Raw genomic sequence first — 6,068 nt, forward strand, 5'->3', positions numbered from 1 at the left:
GAATAATTTTAGATTTACAGAAAAGTTGCAAAGATAGTAAGTAAGAGATGGTTCTCAGATACCCTATGCCCAATTTTCCCTATTATTAACATATTACATTAACATGGTGTATTTATAGCAATCAATGAGCCAATATTGACACATTGCTATTGACAAAGTCCATACTTTCTTCAGATTCCCTTGGTTTTTAGTCTCATATCTTTTTTCTATTCCAGGATACCATTGGTAATGTCTTTTTTAGCTTCTTATTGGCTGTGACAATTGAGTTTCCTGATTTTTGTCACTGTCATTCCACATCAATTCACTCATGGGAGCAAAATCCTATCTGAGCTAGCCGTCCCAGGATAGAGGATCAGCAAATAACTGACTCTAGATTCCTATCTTCCCTCTCTTCCTGCTTCAAATCCCCCTTTTCTGAGGCGCTCAGCCACCCTCCGCTTCCTCTGCATTCGCTCCAGTACCCTGCACATTCCTTCTTTGTCCTCTGACTTCAACCTAGTATTGATTAAGTCTTCCTTTGAAATCAAAGACTGTTTCCTAGACTCCTTTCCCTAAGATTAGGATTAACCCCCACATCTTCCCATAAATTTGCTTTATTTATTTATATAATTGTTTGTTTGTTTATCCCCTGAATCAGGGTAGCTGGCTAGTTTTCTTAGCAGCTAGTCTCTGGTACAATTCTAAGCCTGGAGTTGCTCCTGATACCGGAGAGAAGGAGGACTATAATTAGCTGCTACTGCTGCTGCTGCTAAGTCGCTTCAGTCATGTCCGACTCTGTGCAACCCCATAGATGGCAGCCCACCAGGCTCCCCGGTCCCTGGGACTCTCCAGGCAAGGACACTGGAGTGGGTTGCCATTTCCTTCTCCAATGCATGAAAGTGAACAGTGAAAGTGAAGTCACTCAGTCGTGTCCGACTCTTCGTGACCCCCATGGACTGCAGCCTCCGTCCATGGGATTTTCCAGGCAAGAATACTGGAGTGGGGTGCCATTGCCTTCTCCACTATAATTAGCAGAGTCAGGGAGGTTGGGAAGGAGAACCGGTTACTGGGGAATTTAGCGCACCTGGTTTGTATGTGTCCTAAGTAAAGGTGAGATGCACAAGTGCAGACATCCTGGAGCAATTTAGAAATACAGATTTCGTACGCTGATGAGAGGTCAGTGTTTAAAAGAGAGCTTGGAGACATGTTGTCTACTTTTGGAGGTGTCAGTAGGAAGCATGAGAGTGAGAGAGAAGAGTGGGGGCAGAGGAAAAGACCTTGCCCACAGTCAGGGGATGGGGAAGACACTCCCACGTAGGAGGCAGGGGAGGAGCTGGAGTCGTAGATTACGGACAGACCGTTGGTGTAGGAACCCAAGGAGGAAGGAATATGGAACACTAGGAAGCCATTCAGTGTAGGGAGGACTAAGAAAAGTCTTCAGTTTCTGAACTCACCTGCAGAGGAGGGATGAGAGGACTTGGAACCCTCGCATAAAATAAAGTGCTTGACTCAGACATAGTAAACAGAAAGGAAAGAAAGAAGACAGCAGCTTCAATCTGCAAAAGAATGGGGCTAAATTTCTCCTATACATCTTCAGATCATAAGGAAGGTATCACAGGGACGAATTATTGAAGATGATAGAGAAGAAAGGGAGGTTAGTGGAAATAAGATTCTAGCTTTCAGTTGTCCTACTTCACTTAAGACGTCAACTCATGAAAGGCAGGGGTTTCTGTCTGGTTTGACTTCTTTAATATTCCAGAAGCCTAAAACAGTGTCTGGTACCTAATGGGTTTTCAATAAATATTGCTGAATGGTGGAAAGGAACAGAAATTATTAAGTCTAGACACTAAGAGGAGAGGCTGGTTTTAGAATGAACGATAGATAAATATCTCTTCCTCTGAGACCATGAGGAAAACTGAAGAGCCAGAGGGGAAGAAGGAACTTATACCTGAGGCCCTAAACTGAATAATAAGGTACCCGATGATGATGGACTGCAGGAGAGCAGATCTGGCAGGGCACTGAGGGCAAAAATCCCTTCCTGCTCCCATGCAGGGAAGCCAAGAACTGGCCTGGGACACCAGCTGGGCACTCTTCCCAGCCCTTGCATTCCAGCCGAGTACCCTGCACAGTGAAGAAAGGGGGCTGACAGTGCAGTGACATGATTTAGGTTAATGAACTACTGACCGTCTGCCAAGTGGGTGGGAAGTTGTTTTTGTCTGCCTGCTTCTATGGAAAAAAATTTTTATGAATGATTCATCTTGTCTCATTACTCAAGAGCACAAATTGATAACAAGAGTTTAAAATCTAGGGAGAACATAGCTACCTCCACCCTATCCCACAGCCCAGTTTTTGGTGGATGGGTACATTCACCCTCTCACCTTCTTGATTATGAGGATTTCACAGACGTGTGTGTGTGTGTGTGTGTGTATATATATAGTCAAATTGTATATTTATATGTGCGCAGTTCAGTTCACTGTGTGTCAATTATACCTCAATCAAGCTGTTTAGAAAAAGGAAAACAGAATCTTACATGTAAAATTATTTCAATCACAGAGTTTGGATTATATATAACATATATATACACAAATACATACACAGGGCTTCCCTGGTGGCTCAGATGGTAAAGAATCTGCATGCAGTGTAGGAGACCCAGGTTTGATCCCTGGGTCAGGAAGATCCCCTGGAGAAGGGAATGGCAACCCACTCCTGTATTCTTGCCTGGAGAATCCCATGGACCAAGGAGCCTGGCAGGCTACAATTCCTGGGGTCACAAAGAGTCAGACACGACTGAGCGACTAACACACACATATATACATACATATATATATATATTTACTTGCATATATAAATTCATCTAATTTATCTTTCCAATCCAAGAGAAAGTCATTTTGAAATAAATTATTTGAGGGGAAAATAAAGATCAATCTAGGGAGACAAGATACAAAGAGAACACTGTAAGATTTCCAGCCACATCCCAGGATAAACTAAGGAATTCCTTCTCTCAGGGGGAAGACTGAAAAGGAGAAAGAAAGTTTTTGGTTAGCTGGGGGTGAGAGTGTTGTGTTCTTTTTGTAAACTGTTTGTAATTCTTCTTGAGGTCATGCTCTCCTTATTATCTTCAATCTATAGAAGACCCTCTCTTCCACAGCCTGGAGAGAAAGATGGCTTTTTCCTAGGAAGGCCTGTTGCTCTGCCATTCTGCTGCTGCCAAGGGTCACATTTCTGCATCCTCCTGATACACTACAGAACTCGAGAGACACCGGTACGACTCACCACATAGATGGATCTGGGGCCTCAGCGGTGAACCAAATCCTGGCTGAGGCCAGTTTACTTTAAACTTTTCTGAAGAGGTTTTGTAAATCATTTCCAAAGGAATTAAATTTAATCGAGTAAGGCTGAAATTACTCCCACTGTGGTCTCTGCCATCACCTGGCAGTCTTAGGGTTTTTATGCCAGATAATATGCCTGAAATAGTGCTGGGTGCTGTTCTTATCCCTAAAGAGGCAGGCTTGGTTCTTGATCTCGACTTGAAATTCAGAAAGCCTAGAGAATAAAAATCCCTGGGGTGAGGGTAACAAATCAATATTTACTTTGTGAGTTGGAACTGGTCTGCTTAATAAAGCTCGTTCATAAGTGAGGAAGGTTAAACATCAACTCACTTCCTGAACTAACAGGCCCCCCAATTCACCAAAAATCTCCAAAGGACTAGAGGGAAAAGAGCCAAGTGTGCTAGTAATTGCTGTCTAATCCTTCAGGCTGTGCCTCCAAAGCCAGTTCCTGCTTTTGGTCAGATCAGTCCCCAAAACTTGTCACCATCATGATGCCCTTTAAAAATTGTCTTCATAGCACTTACCAGTGTTTCATCAATTACTTTATCTGTTTATTTTCTGTCTCTCCTACACTGGAAGAGAATCTCCATGGGAGCAGGGATCTTACCTCCTGTTTTCGACATTGTATTGCCACAATCAGGTAGTGTAATGGCTTCCCCAAAATGGGCTTCCCTTGTGGCTCAGTGGTAAAGAACTTGCCTGACAATGCAGGAGATGCAGGTTTGATCCCTGGTTGGGAATGTTAGGTTGTTAGAATAGGAAAAAGGAGTCCAAAATGGTGGTGGCTGAAAGACAAAATGGGCTTCCCTTGTGGCTCAGTGGTAAAGAATCTGCCTGCAATGCAGGAGACCCGGGTTCGATCCCTGGGTTGGGAAGATCCCCTGGAGAAGGAAATGGCAACCCACTCCAGTATTCTGGCCTGGAAAATCTCATGGACAGAGGAACCTGGTGGATTGCAGTCCATGGGGTCGCAAAGAGTCGGGCACAACTGAGCGACTAACACACACACACACACATACACACAAAAGACAAAAAGAGGAAAAAGTCCTTGAAAAGGGAGCAAAGGAAAAATTTATGGACCCAGAATGGGAACCTCAGGTGAAATAAACACTCCCTCTTCCTGATCATTGATAGGTGTTACGCTAGTCTTAATTTGCAAAGGGCAGGCTCAGGGGGTGGAGACAAAAGGTATAAAAAGAGGGAGCCAAGACAGGCTGAGGCCTTTCCTTCCAGGGTTGGCCTGCCCTCATGCCTCCGGGGTGTATTATCCTTTGTTTGCCAAATAAAACTCTGAGCTGTAACCCTGGTCCTTCGTTTCAAATCTTTGTTGTGGCAAGACTGAACAGAGGAAAGCATGCACTCTCCCGAGTGCAGGGAAGATCCCCTAGAAAAGGAAATGGCAACCCACTCCAGTATTCTTGCCTGGAAAATCCCATGGACAGAGGAACCTGGTGGGCTACAGTCCGTGGGGTTGAAAAGAGTCAACCATGACTGAGCACGCGTGCACACACACACACACGCAAGTCCCAGGGGGAGTGATGGGCAGGGTTCTTTCCTCGCCTGTCTTGTTCAGTACTGTATATCTGCAGTCCAAGGGTCGCAAAAGAGTTTGATGCAAACTTAGTGACTGAACAACAAACAAAAGACGGCCACATCCAAATTCTAGGACCTCCTGAGTATGCTACCTCAGGTCATTAAAGGGACTTTGCAGATTTAAGTTAAGGATGGGGAGTTAAAAGTAGGGATTATATCCTGCATTTTCCAAGTGGATCCAATGTAATCACAAGGGTCTTTATAAGAGGGAAAGAGGATCAGTGTCAGAGGAGATAAGACAACAGAAGCAGCTAATCAAAAGTGGGAGAGGGGCTGGCAGGTGCTGTGCTGCTGGCTTTGAAGAGGGAGGAAGGGGCCACGAGCTAAAGAGTGTAGACAGCTCCTAGACGCTGGAAAAGACAGGGAAATAGATTCTCTACTAGCCTTTAGAAGGAGTACAGTCCTGTGACAACATGATTTTAGGATTTCTAATCTCTAGAACTGTAAGATGATAAATTTGTTTGTTTTAAACTGTTAAATTTGTGCTAATTTGTTACAGCACCCACGGAAAACTAACATAAATGATACCTGATGCATAACAGACTCTTAACAAACATTTATGGGTTGACCAACTTCCTCATATATGAGATCCCAGCCAACAATACAAACAATACTTTGCAAACTTCATGGTGGTGTATAATAGCCAAGTGTGTTCATAATCCTAAACTCATTTTATTTTCACAATTATTCTTATGTTACAGACAGGGAAATTAAAACTCAGTTGTCCAAATTCCCATAGGTTTTAAGAGGCAGAAAGTAGACTCAGAACCAACATTCTTATTTTCTCCTTATTTTTGTGTAATCTATAAACAATGTTAACAGTAAAGGACAGGTTGTTAAAAATTCATTTGCAATCCTATTATTCTAATAGATCAATCAGTTTTATTTTTCTGTTTTCTTCCAGGTTTTATCTATGTAAATGTAAAAAATCTTTGTAATTATAGTATGTGATATATACATACGTAGTTTTAATTTTTCCTTGTTAATATATTTTACTGCCTGTGTGTATTGGTTTGGGTCTTTTGGGAAACAGATGCTAAGACAAAGTTAACCATAGAAGAAGTTTATTGGGGATGATACCTGAGAAAGATACAGAGCGAGGAAGCAGGATTGGGCGAGGAGAATCCCAAATCATGGTGCAGCTCTGACAATCTCAGCAGGCCCAGC

The sequence above is a fragment of the Ovis aries genome, chromosome 1 (genome assembly GCF_016772045.2).
Source record: "Ovis aries strain OAR_USU_Benz2616 breed Rambouillet chromosome 1, ARS-UI_Ramb_v3.0, whole genome shotgun sequence".
Classification (NCBI taxonomy): domain Eukaryota; kingdom Metazoa; phylum Chordata; class Mammalia; order Artiodactyla; family Bovidae; genus Ovis; species Ovis aries.